Here is a 14,526-nt window from a genome sequence, read left to right as displayed (position 1 = left end):
TTGTATGGTCATTTTTGCACATGCCTAATTCTCATCAAATTACATGAAATACAGTATGTACCAAAATCCAATACAGTGGCAACATTGTATAAAACAGAAACTAAAGGAAAAAGGCAAGTAAAGAGATATAGATTCACATAGCACATTTTAAAAAATCAAGAAAGTGAAACCAATTGCTTTTGTATTTCACAGCTTGTTTTGTTTAACCTAATATTCTATGGTCGTATGTATATTACTATTAAGCTATTGTGATCCTATTCTAGGCCTAAAATGGGCATATACAAGTTTTTAGAAATAAGAGAATCTACAGAGTCTATGTTCGTTGGGTCTGGCACACTTTAATTCATGTTTGTTTGTTTTTTTACGTTTTTGCATTTCCTTACTAAGGTCAATGTGCAATTCTTTCTAATGGAAAGTAGAATTCTGAGGTGTTTATACCCCACATTTACTGATCCATTAATCTACATTCAGGCATCTGGAGTGGTTCCTGATTTTCCCTCTGCAATGAACATAACTTTGCCATTCTAATGGAATATGTTGGAATTTCAATGTTGAATTCATTTGTCTTTTTTATTTTTAATTGTCAGAATTTTTGAGCATTTCTTCATATGTCCTTAGGCCATTCTCATTTAGCCATCAGTGAAGTCTCTCTTTAAATAGACTTCTTTCATAGAGCGGGCTTATAGTTCAGGATTCTTTGGGGCTGAGGGATTTGACTTGTTGAATGTTGATTATATTTCAGCGCTAAGACACTTTTCACTTTCTTAGCTAGTGAAGATTTTCTCCCAGTTATTTTGGCTTCCTTTTTTCCTACATAGCTATGTCCTTTGTTATAAAGAAGCTGGCAGGTTCAATTTATAGACTTTGTCTAACCTTTCTTTGGCTTGATGCATTTGTCCATCTGTAATGGAAAGTTTCAACCTGTTCTAAGAGACCTCGTATTTCTCTACTGTTCCATTCTGAGTTTTTTTTTTTAACCTAGAGGTCTGACTCCTTTGGAAAGTGTTATGACACAGGCTGGGGTATAATCTAACTTTGTTATAGGCATTTAACGAACATTACAAGACTATTTATTGAATATTGCTATTTCCTTTCAATGCGTCTATCCTGCCTCTATTTAAACTTACCCAATGAAGTCATAATTTTTTTCTTTAGCAGTGACTTTTAAAACATAGGTGCCCTACTTTCTCTTTTTGTCTTAATTGGTGTATATCCAATTTCATCCTGGAAGAGGAATGCAAGTGCTTAATTGCTAGATATATAGGAACAAGAAGTTCATGGTGAGCAAAATGAACTCCAAGAAACATAAGTTTTATCTTTGATGGTGTTTTTTTATTTTAAAAAAACAACCACAATTTCTTTTTCTTGCTTTATTTCCTTTAGTTTTCATAGGATTTCTCTCTCCGTGTCACTATATTTGAGTTTGTAACCGTTGGATTGTAGAAACTTTAATTTGAATAGGGCAAAGAAGGGGAATCAAAATTTTTTCATAGAGGACAATGGGGGACCCACTGCCATAAAATTCTTTACAAGGCCACATGTAGAAAATTACTTTTACATCAGTTACAACAAGGAGCGATTTTAAGCTGAATTAAGTGTAAGAAAAATGAGGAATAGGATATCATATGACAAGAAAAACATTCACTGCCTTACTTTCATAATTATAATCCCTCTGTACATCACATTGACAATAAGTTTAACGAAAAAGATGGGTATTGGTACATATATTGATTTTAGTTTTCATAAGTTTACAAATGGATATGTATGTAGATTGGGTTGCAGTCTATACACAGACATGTGTAGATAACCCTGTCCTCTTCATATCCGTAGAAGACTAGAAAAGGCCCAGGTTTCCATGAGTATACAGGTTCCAAATTGTCCCCCACAAATTAGTGTTTATTGCATTCCTGCTCACATATCTGAAGGAAAACCAAGAAATTTTTAAAATTATACACTATTTGCAAATGATGGCCATAATCAGAAATGCTCCAGTTTCAACACCATGATAAATATGAGCAACATTCACAATCTTTAACTTCTGCATCTGTACCCAAATGATTCAACTCTATTTATTTCACTGGAGTCTTACCAATAAGTTTTCCTAAAGTATGTTTCAAAAACTATTCCATTTTGCATCAGAAAGGTTTTGGACCACACTGCCAAGTCCAGTATAAATATGTAGGGCCTTATATGTGGAGCAAATCCCACACAAATTGAATATGAATATAGCCATCAAATATGTTTCCATAATATTGTGTTACACTCGACAGATACAGTCCACTCTTCTTGGAACACTTTGGAAATACATTGGGAAATTGCCAAAATATGCACACCCTCTCGCACTCAAAATGTCACACTTCTAGCACAAAATCATGGCATCTTCACAAGTTGCAATTTGGCCCCTCAAAAGAATATGGTTTGAATAGAAGTTTGTGTACACATCCATGAATCTGTTTTTTTTCTGCCACAGCTTTTAGGAGGAATTCCCAGAATCCTTCTTTAGATGAGTTTACATGTGGAAATCATTGAGATGGACGAGAAGATTGTATAGTACGGAATATACTTCAGAATGTTGGTTGAAAAATCCCATTGAAATTTTAATGACCATTCTCTATGGAATATATAATTGGTGTAAGATTTTTGTAAGAGGTCTAATGTCATTACAGTTTTGTTATGTATTAGGCTCTGCAATTATAACAATGTATGAAATGGAAGATGATTTTCACAGGCAAACAACGACAGTGAAAAATGAAGTATGATTTATTCTCCATTGGGAAACAAATTAGATTTCGATTTGATTATTGAAGTTTCTATATTCGAACCTTACCATGTATTTGGGGAGAGGGACATGGTGAATTCCAAATAGGACATAAACACCAGGGTTTACTTCTGGATTCAAAGTAAGGGGCAATAGGGAGTGACTAGGTGGTAGAAATCAAAATTAATTCATTTGGTTGAGTGAGCACCAGAATATAGTAATAAATGTAAGTTGTAGATGGTACAATGAGAAATGGTTTGAACTCATGGTTTGCTCATAGAATGACTCCTGCAAAGAAATAAAGAAAAAATATTATTTTACTTTCAATGGAAAATACTTGAATATATATTCCTGTATTCTCCATATGAACAATAACTTCACTAGTAGTTGGAGAAATACTCAAAAACTAGTGACAGCACATCCCCAGTTATTTTCAAAAATTTTCATGGTTGCTTCCACTTCCATTTCTACAGAAATCTGATCATTGTAAACAAACCTCACAAATTACACGTGGACACGCTGTCTCAGAACATTCAAACTTCATTGAACATTTGAAGTGTGATGCTAATTATTGTATTACTTGAGTGATTATTGTCCAGTTCATTAAAATTTTTCTAATACCACCAATTCATGCTCACCCAGGTCTTCGCACAGTTTCTGAAACGGGTCTCTTGTTAAATATTCATGGATGTATCATGCATCCAGGAAAAAAGGAAGAAATAATTCATGTGATTGTATAGAAAACAAAATCCATAGTGTTTTGACTATACAATGTTATTGCAATGAATGTAAATCAACATGATAAATTGATCTCCATTTCAATAATTGTGAATATATGCATTCACAAAGAGTGATTGTTTCATGAGATGTAATCTACCAAAGGATACATGCTTTAGGGTATGCAAGTAAAATATGAAGGGATACAATGCAAATAACTGCAGGTACAATTACAAGAAATTATCCGTGGCTGAAACATGTAAACAGCTTTTCCAATCGTATATGTGGACAAAACAAATGCTATTGTGAAGTCACAATCACATTGTGAAGTGGTATCAGGTAAATATATTCAGCAGTTTGTAAATATAATTGACCTTTAAAAACGACATGCATGTGACCTCTTAGTATGAAAACTGAAATATTGGATTTGAAATGATCATAGAAAATTTCCATTGACTAAGGGTAACATTTCTACCTTAACATTGCTTACTCAAATAAATATGGTTCTGAGAATTCTATGCGTGAAGGATACCAACATTGGGAACATATCATTGGGATCAAGCCCAGGTAAGAGGCTTCAATGCCAACGGCCCAATCAAGGATTCAATACTTATTACCAAGGAGACACATAAAAATACTTGATAACCTATGAATAATTTTATCATAATTGATTTAAATCAAAACAAGGCAGGAGAAACTCCAAAAATCATAGAAATATGTCCTGTATCAACTTATGGGTGCTGAAACAGTAGGAAAAACTGTACTCCTTTTCAGTTTGTACACACACAGACACAAAACTTGCACCTACAAATGCACGGGCAACAGAAATATCAGATCACATACACAAATCAGCTCAAATATATATAATGACAAACTAGGTTTGAATAAATCTTTGAGAAAAATCAGCAAGTAACATGGCCTCCTACTTTGTCACAGATTATCTCACGGTCTTTAGTATGATCTACTTTTTAGATGCCAGAAAAATTATGATTAAATAAGTAAGAAATACTATCATAAGGGAATAGAATTAGTAATCCCATGGGGTCACATTATGTGTTCTAATAACCAATGAAAAAAATAAATATCACTGCCCCATCAAACATTTTTGTATGAAATTTGGAATGAAAATACATGATAGTAAGTGTAGGGTGTTCATAAAATCGAAGTGGCTCTTATGTGGAAGGAAAAAAATCAGAGATTTCGGAAAAACCAGTAAATATGTGGCATTGTTGATGAATATGTCATTACCTTCATGTCTTTCGTTAATTTTCTTGTTGGTCGCTGGCCTTGAACTTTGGGCTTGGGCAGACTCCCTGATTTCTTCACAACTCTAATGTTCTACCACTTGATCAACAGTGCCACATCCATTTTTGAGATGGTTAATTTGTGATGAGAGTGGGAAAACTATTCCTGTTAGGCTAATTGAAAACTGATTCTCAGATTTCATCGTTCTAAGTTTCTTAAGCGAACTGTACCAGGCTTCTTCCTTTTTTTGTTATCCAAAATGTGCAAATGATTTTTGAGTTTGTATGTTCCCAACAATGGTGCACACTGCAGGTCTCTGAGTAACCATGGTTTTCCTTAAGGATAAGATTCTCTATAGTATTTGATTTTGAGGAGATGATTTCTAGAAATAAATGTGAAAAAAATTCTTCTCTTTATTAATTTGTAATTAGATCCTTAAATGTCAAATGCATGAGATGCTAGAATTAACAACATTTTGACCTGCATGGTCTCAAGTGTGATTTTCTACCGCAAATTAATTTCACATGACGTAAACTTTTCCCCTGCATTACAGCAGATGACAAACTCCCTAACCAAAAGAATAAATGTATCCTGTTGTTCAATTACTAAATTGATCTGTTCAGTTTGTAAACATGATGAGTTTAAGTCATTTCCATGATCTTCCTTAATTAAAAAATTGTCACCAGAGGCAAACGTGAATTTATCTATTCCCATTACATTTCCACAGCATTTTTTCATTATATAAACTGCCCATTCATCTTTCACATAATATAGTAATACATTTGACATAGAACATTGAATATAAGTTCTTACTGTGCTTACTGCCTTTTGAGAGAAAAATATATGAGGCCCTCTTGTGATGACAGGCGCACATAAATTCACCTAAGTCTAATGTTGAATAAGCTTGTATTTTATGTACTGAACAGAAGAAAATACTTGACAATATCAATACAATTTGAATTTATTACCTCATTTATAAAAAGCATGAGGTAACATATTTTCAGGAAGACAAATTACATGATTTCGAGTTAAATAAAAGCTTATGAAAACTTCCAAGCAAAACCATTACTGTTCAATTTTTCTTGTATTTTCCACCTTAGGATATCAGAGAGAAAATATTTTCACATTCCATACACTAAAATGTACTATCTATTTTGTGAATCAAGAAGGACGTTTATGCGAGCAATTACAATTCTCTAAACCATCTCATAAGTACTAAGAGAGCAAAACCTTTGTAATTACACATCTAATTTTGAATTTCCAATCTAAAACATATCCAATACATTCAAAAGGAAGCCAAAAATACTGGGAGAAAATCTTCACTAGCTAAGAAAGGAAATAGTGTCTTAGCGCTTAAATATAATCAACATTCAAAAATATTCAGCTCCAAAGAATCGTGAACTATAAGCCCGCTCTATGAAAGAAGTCTATTTAAATAGAGACGTCAATGATGGCTAATTGAGAATATCCTAAGGATATATGAAGAAATGCTCAAAAACTCTGCCAAAAAAAAAGACAAATCAATTCAACATTGAAATTCCACCACATTCCATTAGAATGACAAAGTTATTTTCATAGCAGAGGGAAAATCAGGAACCACTCCAGATGCCTGAATGTAGATTAATGGATCAGTAAATGTGGGGTATAAACAACTCCGAATTCCTCTTTCCATTAGAAAGAATGGCACAGTGCCCTTTGTAAGGAAATGCAAAAATTGTAAAAAAACAAACAAACATGAATTAAAGTGTGCCAGACCCAACGAACATAGACTCCTTAGATTCTCTTATTTGTAAAAACTTGTATATGCCCATTTTAGGCCTAGAATAGGATCACAATAGCTTAATAGTAATATACATACGACCATAGAATATTAGGTTAAACAAAACAAGCTGTGAAATACAAAAGCAGTTGGTTTCACTTTCTTGATTTTTTAAAATGTGCTATGTGAATCTATTTCTCTTTTCATGCCTTTTTCCTTTAGTTTCTGTTTTATACAATGTTGCCACTGTAATGGATTTCGGTACATATTGTATTTCATGTGATTTGATGAGAATTAGGCATGTGCAAAAATGACCATACAAGAAGATGTTAAATGAAATGAACCCCGAGATAGGGACACAACTTATTTCTACTTTCTTGCTATTGTTTTTCATGATTCTAAACTCTTCTATGTGATTTGTTTTTCTTCAGTGTTCTTCCCCAAGTTTTATCCCTGTTTTCATTGTATTTGATGACAGTGGCCTACCTCTTACATATATTTTTTTTCTACATTGTGGAGGGAAGGGAAATAATAAAATGATGGAACAGAATACTAGTTGATGTATTGTAACAATGAGATGTACAAGACTTTAAATTTCACAATTTTAGGGTGTGGGGAACGAGGGCAGATAGGGGAAGTAACAATGCTCAATAAAAAATGTACTCATTACCTTAATCATGTAATTCTAACCGCTCTATACACAATCTTTAGAATAAAAGTATCTTTAAAAAGAACTGAATTAAACTTATTAGCATAAAGTTTTGAGAAGTATTCCCTTATAATGTTGTGAATCTTGATTGTTTCCGTGGTGATGTTTCCGTTCTCATCTCTGAGTTTATTAATTTGGGTGTGTTCTCTCCTTTTTCTGATAAGGTTTGCTAAGGGTCTGTCAATTTTGTTAAGTTTTTCGAAGAACCAACTCTTTGTTTTGTTGATTCTTTCTATAGTTTTTTTGGATTCTAATTCATTTATTTCTGATTTAATTTTGATTATTTCTTTCCGTCTACTGCATTGGGGTTTATCTTGCTGCTCTTTTTCAAGGAGGTTTGGATGTGTCATTAAATTGTTAGTTTCAGATCTCTCCAATTTGTTGATGTAGGAGCTCAGAGCTATAAACTTGCCTTTGAGTGTACTGCCTTTGCTGTGTCCCAGAGGAGCTGGTAATTTGTGTGTTCATTTTTGTTGAATAGCATGAACATTTGAATTTCCTTTCTAATCTCTTCCATGACCCACTCATGATTCAGCAGTGTGTTGTTCAGCCTCCATGTGATAACGGACTTTATTTGGTAGCTTTTGGTGTTGAGTTCTAATTTTATTCCCTTGTTGTCAGAGAGAATGCAAGGTATAACTTCAATGATTCTGAATTTAGACAAGTTTGCTTTGTGGCCTAAAATGTGGTCTATTTTAGAAAACGTTCCATGTGCTGCTGAGAAGGACGTGTATTCTGATGCTGCTGGCTGAAATGTTAGGTAAATGTCTGTTAAGTCTAGTTGAACTATGCAGCTGTTTAGATCTGCGGTTTCTCTGTTGAGTTTTTGCCGAGTTGATCTATCTAGTGGGGAGAGTGGTGTTTTAAAATCCCCAACAATTAATGTCTTTGGATCTATATGGGATTTGAGGGAAAGTAGTGTTTCTTTGATAAATTTGGGTGCTCCATTGTTTGGCGAATAGATATTTAGAATTGTAATATCCTCCTGAAGGAGAGATCCTTTAATTAGTATGTAGCTACCTTCTTTATCTCTTCTCATGAATTTTAATTTCAAGTCTATTTTATCTGATATTAGGATTGCAACTGCCGCCTGTTTATGAGGGCCGTTTGCTTGGTATATTTTGTTCCAGCCTTTAATATTGAAAATGTGTTTGTTTTTACGGGCAAGATGTGACTCCAGCAGGCAGCCAATAGAAGGGTCTTGTTTTTGAATCCAACTAGACAGTCTATGTCGCTTAATTTGAGAGTTCAGTCTGTTAACGTTAAGAGATAGGAGTGAGAGGTATTTGGGAGTTCCTGCCATGTTATCCACCTTCTTGGGATCTGCGGAAACTGGGTTTTTCCTAAGGTTCTTGGATTCTCATTTCGGGTGCAGTTTCTTGGCCTTTGTTGCCGTCTGGTTGGTTTTCTATGTGTAGGACATCTTTAAGAATCTTTTGTAGGGCTGGTTTGGTGGAGATGTATTGTTTCAATTTTTCTTTGCTATGGAAGATTTTTATTTGGCCTTCAGTTATGAAGGAGAGTTTAGCTGGGTACAGTATTCTTGGTTGATAGTTGTTTGTTTTTAGGGCATAGCATACGTCATTCCAGGCTCTTCTTGCTTTGATTGTCTCAGCTGAGAAATCTGGGGTAATTCTAATTGGTTTCCCTTTATAGGTGATTAACCTTTTCTCCTTGACAGCTTTAAGGATCTTTTCTTTGGTCTGGGTTGAACCTGTGTGGAATATAATGTGACAGTGGGATGTCCTATTCTGGTCTGGTATATTTGGGGTTATAAAAGCTTCTTGTATCTGAATAGGCCTAGCTTTTTGTATGTTTGGGAACTTCTCTGCTAGGATCCTGTAAAACAAATTTCCTAGACCATTAACTTCTGTTTCTAGGTGCTCCTCTACACCCATTATCCTTAGATTGGGCTTTCTGGTGGTGTCTTCCAGTTGTTGGATAGACCAATCATATTTCTTGGACTTGTTTGGATGGTTGTATGTTCTTTCTCTATAATATCTAGGCTGTCTTCAATCCCTGACATTTGATCTTCTGCATGGTCTAACCTGCTGTCAAGACGCTCTACTTTGTTTTTTTATATCTTTTCCTTCTAATTGGTGAGCTTTGATGGTAATTATGTTGAAGATTTTGGATCATATTACTTCCAATTTTTTGAATATTCATATACTTGTTGAATGAATTCCTCTTAGTCTTCTCATCCAAGAACACAGATCGCTTCACAGTGTGATCTGCAAGAGCTTAGGAAATGAGCAAATGAGTACAGAAGTCACATAAAATCATAAATACAATACTTCCAAAGATAGTAAATTTGAATTGTATTTCTTCATTACATCCTGATTTTTGAAATTCTGTAATTCCTGATAGTCCATTTTATTTTATCAATGTGATGTATTTCCAAGAGTTTTGTAAACTCTGTGGAGGCTTATGTATTCACCAGGACACAAAGTGTGAGAAGTTATATCTACACCAAAGAACTTATGCAATGACTAGTGTGAAAATAACATTGCATGACAAATGACAATGGGGAAACCTATGTAACACAATACTCATAAGACAATATGTTGGATAAGATCTGTACAACACTGGAGTTAATGGATAATGGCAAAAAGAGAGAAAAATGAGGAAGAGGGTTACAATTTCAACAAGCATTGAACTCATAGCTTGTATAACTATACCCCTATGTAGGTCACTATGACAATAAAATTTAAATAATAAAGAAAATATTAGACGTAAATGATAGCATATATGGGAACAAAAGTGTATATCTTCAACTCTTTTTCAAACATAATAATGAAAATATCTATTAATTCTTTGAATTCTAATTTTGCAATTAGCTTCTTTTTGCATATACAAGACAAACACAACAGAAAAGAATTTTAGGCTCATTAGACAAATATTCTTTAGAATTGTTGTATCTATAACAAACCTATGGATATCCATGTTAATTATTTCCAGATTACAGAAGGCATAGAAGGGTCTTTTGCACAGATCATATATTAATATGGTTTAGTTAACAGTGAATAGTATTCTTCCATTTATTTGCTATTTTTAGTACCAAATAAATCATTAAAAAGTTAATGTTCCACACAAATTTAATGTGGATATATATTCTACACTCAAGGATGCACACTGATATTGTAATGATAACTTTCAACACATTATTTAGATATGAATACACTACTGCTAGAACTTTGATATAATCATTCTATCACAGGTGACCACTGAGTAAGTGGGTGAAAATTGTATGATACCTTTAGATTGCAGAAGTTACTCATAGCAAAATAAAACCTACAGATAGGGAGAACACATGTCAAATTTTTAAAATACGTGATTTGTTACAAACTCTATTGAACCTAGTTATACATATAATTATACTATAGGGTGAAATTCATAAATTTTAGAAAATATTCTACACCTCAATACAACTGTGGTCAAGTGGCACTTCCACCTACCCACACCACACAAAACAAGGGTATACTAAGCAAAGTTCCTCAGACGTTCTTTGCCCACTATGAATCCCAATTTTAACACTATCTGTAATTACTTCTTTTTATTTTCTTACCACTTGAATGAATTACTGCTTACATTGAAGTTGATAAGCTGCCCCTACTTTTGGATGCACATTGAACTATAATGAAAGTGGGGTTTTTGTTTATTTTTTTCTGTTTGCCTTAGGGCACATTCATTTCGAAACCAGAATTTAATCTTCTCGTTTCATAACATTTGTTTTTTTTTATTTCAAATCAGAATGCATTTGACAACAACTTTTGAGGAGATTAAGTCATGGTGAATAGTAATAAATGTGAAGTTAACATTATACTTGAGGTCAATAGGCTTTCATTTTTCTGTATATATCAAATTCTATCTTTGATAATCAAAAAGAATATCATCAATCTGTTACACTTTGGTCGACAACATTTCATAATTATTACAGTTTAATGTCAAACAGTATATTGTTTGTATCAACTTTTTATGTCCTGCTCATATTTGCAGTATCGATCAGGGAAGACTAATTTCCTTGGAAAACTTAAAAAGAACAAAATCTCCCAATGCAATAAGAGTCACATGTGGTAAAGCTGCCTCTATTTCATTCAGACCAATAGGGCATTTGAATACCATAATCAGTTTTTTTTTCTGTTGTTATTTTTTGTCTCTGTTTTTGAATCATTTTCTTCAAAAGATGACATAAAGAGAAAATGCAAGGAAGACTAAAGAACGTTTTTGTCAAAAGATGATGAAGTTCTAGAAGGGTCTTTTTTGTGAAACTCTTAATAAAATTATTGATGACTTAAGAAACTAAACAAGAAAAAATAATACCTAAAGATTGATTTATTGTGGGTTTATAGAACATAGAATGTGTAGAGATGTCTAGGCAGCACCATTTACAAAGAATCAGTAGTTGCTGTGAAGATGAAAAGTGTGACACATCCATTCACATTATTCCCCTACTGAATATTCACACATTTCGCTTATACCGAATCGGAGTGTACCAATGCATACTAAAAGGAAATGGGACTTTGTCGTCCGAGTTCAGGCCGGAAGTCAGCACTTCCGTTGCCATATGCGGAAGTGTGGCTGAGTTCTGTCAGTTCCTAAAACGAAAGTGAGGTTTGTGAGCTACATCACAATAACGGTGACCCCACCTAGAGAAGTCATTATACAGAAGTAACTGTTGCTGTGGAAAACCAACTAGTGGGACATCGTCCGTCGTGGGGAGGAGGAGATCCTGACTTGTTTGGTGAATCCAGTTTACTGAAGGACACAGGTAACAGTCCCTTACCTTCTCTTCTTTTTTTTAAGTCTTAGATATGTAAATCATCTCTTTGGCTCGTGTATGTGATTAGAACTTTTCTCACTTTCTACCCCTGACATCCCAAATGTAGTTCTAATAATTTTCTCCAACTAGGCCGGCTTGTTCCATGGGAAAAGAATGAAAATTCTTTACTTTCTTAGACTTCAGAAAATAGCTATTTCCATTCTGGAGAACTCGAAATTTACTATTATTCCCCTCACATTTATGTGCATCAAAGCAATCATATGTTTAATGTCTTCTGGCTCTACCTCGCCGCCACTAGACACTGCACAACTCAAATTCACTACCCATTGAACCAAAGCCCAATCTGAAACATTGACTAAAGAGTCTCAATGATTCCTTTGCTTTGCAATACATATCTGCTCTAAGAAGCAGTTGCTTAAACAATATTACATACTAATATTATAATCTGAATAGGATATCACAGTATATCTGTGAGAATAGCAAATCCTCATTCACATAATTGCATATGTTCAATAGGTATTAGATATTTATACATTGGAATTTGGATATTGTTAACTTAGACATCCATAATTAAGAAGACCTTTTCCAAATTCACTTAAAAGTTGTCATGATGCATCATCCTCTGATTTGATAAGGTAGAAAGGCATGAAAAATACAAAATATTTTGATTTCAAAAGTTATACATTTCCATAGCGTGTTATAATCTGTGAAGTAGACAGGGAATATCCATGCATTTCATTTCAAGTGTGTCCAGCAACAAAACGTATTAGAGATGAATAGGTTTACCCAGGTTTTTTTTTTTTCATATCGCAGAGGAACCACATTTATGATGTGGTTTTGATGTATTTAGTCATGTTTCCTCCCAGAATTTTTTTTTATCCGCAGGACTTGCTAATATTTATCTGCCTGTCACAATGCTAAAAGGTAAAAATGTTTACACATTTGTTTAGGGAAATTATGTTAAATGGTCTTGTTCACACTATATTTTGGAATAACAGAAAATATATTGATGGGAGCTGAGAGAATGGGATAATGAGATTTCACCTGATTGAATCTGAAACTTTAGACATTTTGATAATTATTACTATGACTTTTGATGTTCTAGATTGAAAAGTGAAAACGAATGTAAATGATGGGCATATTGGATATTGAAATGTAAGAAAGCAATTAAATAAGTGGAGCTCAGTCGATGTATGCTCTGAGAAGATAAAACAAGCTAACAGTTCCACTTGACCTCATTGAATAATTTTAACTAGAATAAATATTTTTCATAATGCTAAAAAGTAACAACTCCCTATAAGAAACAGAATACATAAGAAATTAAATTCCAGAGTAATACTCTTTGTCAAATTTTGAATCTATATTCTCCAAATACAGATTCCTAAGTTAAGCTAGAGTTCATAAAGGAAATAACATTGAAGACTTGGCATGTTCCCAATGCATTGATTTTCCCGAGGTATTTTTCTCTTTCAGAGGAATGTGTGGCTCCTGAGAGGTTATTGCAGTGTCCCTATGTTAAAAATCACAAAATCAGATCATGCAGGTTCCCATACCATCTTGTGAAATGTAGAAAGGTAATGTTTCATTGGAACATGTTGATATTATGTAATGACTTTAGTTCATAGAACAATTTGCATATTGTTTTTATGATAAATTGTGGGAAATGTACGTGAAAGATATGAGAGATTGTGGGCATAAATGGAATACAAATTTGTATTTCCTTTGAAACCTCTTCAGCATGTAATGGAAAGTAAGACAATCAAAGCCCAACTCGGTTATTTCTGGAGTTGTATATCTCAATCTCTATTCAAAACAGAACAAAGGCAAGATGTGTGCAATTATGTTAAACTGTGTGTGCCATATTTCACAAAACGTAGAGGTGGTTTCCTTTTCCTCCCCAGTGCCTAATGGCCGAAATGTAAATTAATTTTATAATTAAACATTATTTTGTTAAAACAGCCATTGTATTATCATATGGCCTAGAATTCAGTTTGGATAATTTAGTTATGATGCCATGGTTATAAACTGTTAACATGGGAGATGTAATGTGTCTCTTTTCTTTATTTAGGGTATTGATTAAAAGCTTGCTTTTAGTTTCATCCAAATTTCACCAAATTTGAAGGTTTACAGAACTGTGGGGAGAAAATTATGTTTTTCTTCTTGTAACACTGCTATAATAGGTTCCAGAACAATTGGGGCAATGTCATTCTTTCTGATGGAGGCACAGAATTCCCTGAGTATTAATCCATTTCCTTGGTCCATTAATTTAGGGAGGGGCATCTGGGTTGCTTCCATATCTTAGCTAGGATAAATTATGCTGCAATAAATCTAGCTGTGCTTGTAGCTTTAGTGTGGTCTTGTTTGTTATCATTTGGGTAAATGCCCCAAAGTGGGATTGCTGGGTCATAGGAGAGCTGTGTGTGGAGTCTTTTCATGAAACACCAAGCTACTTTCCAAAGTGGTTGAACAAGTTCACACTCCCAATGACAATGCTGTAGGATTCCCTTCTGGCCACATGCCCTCCTGCATCTGATGTTAGGAGAGTTCTTGAGTATAGC

This window comes from Dipodomys merriami, unplaced genomic scaffold, assembly GCF_024711535.1.
Source record: "Dipodomys merriami isolate MVZ:Mamm:240054 unplaced genomic scaffold, mDipMer1.0.p SCAF_18, whole genome shotgun sequence".
Classification (NCBI taxonomy): Eukaryota; Metazoa; Chordata; class Mammalia; order Rodentia; family Heteromyidae; genus Dipodomys; species Dipodomys merriami.
Note: the sequence above shows the minus strand (reverse complement) of the source record.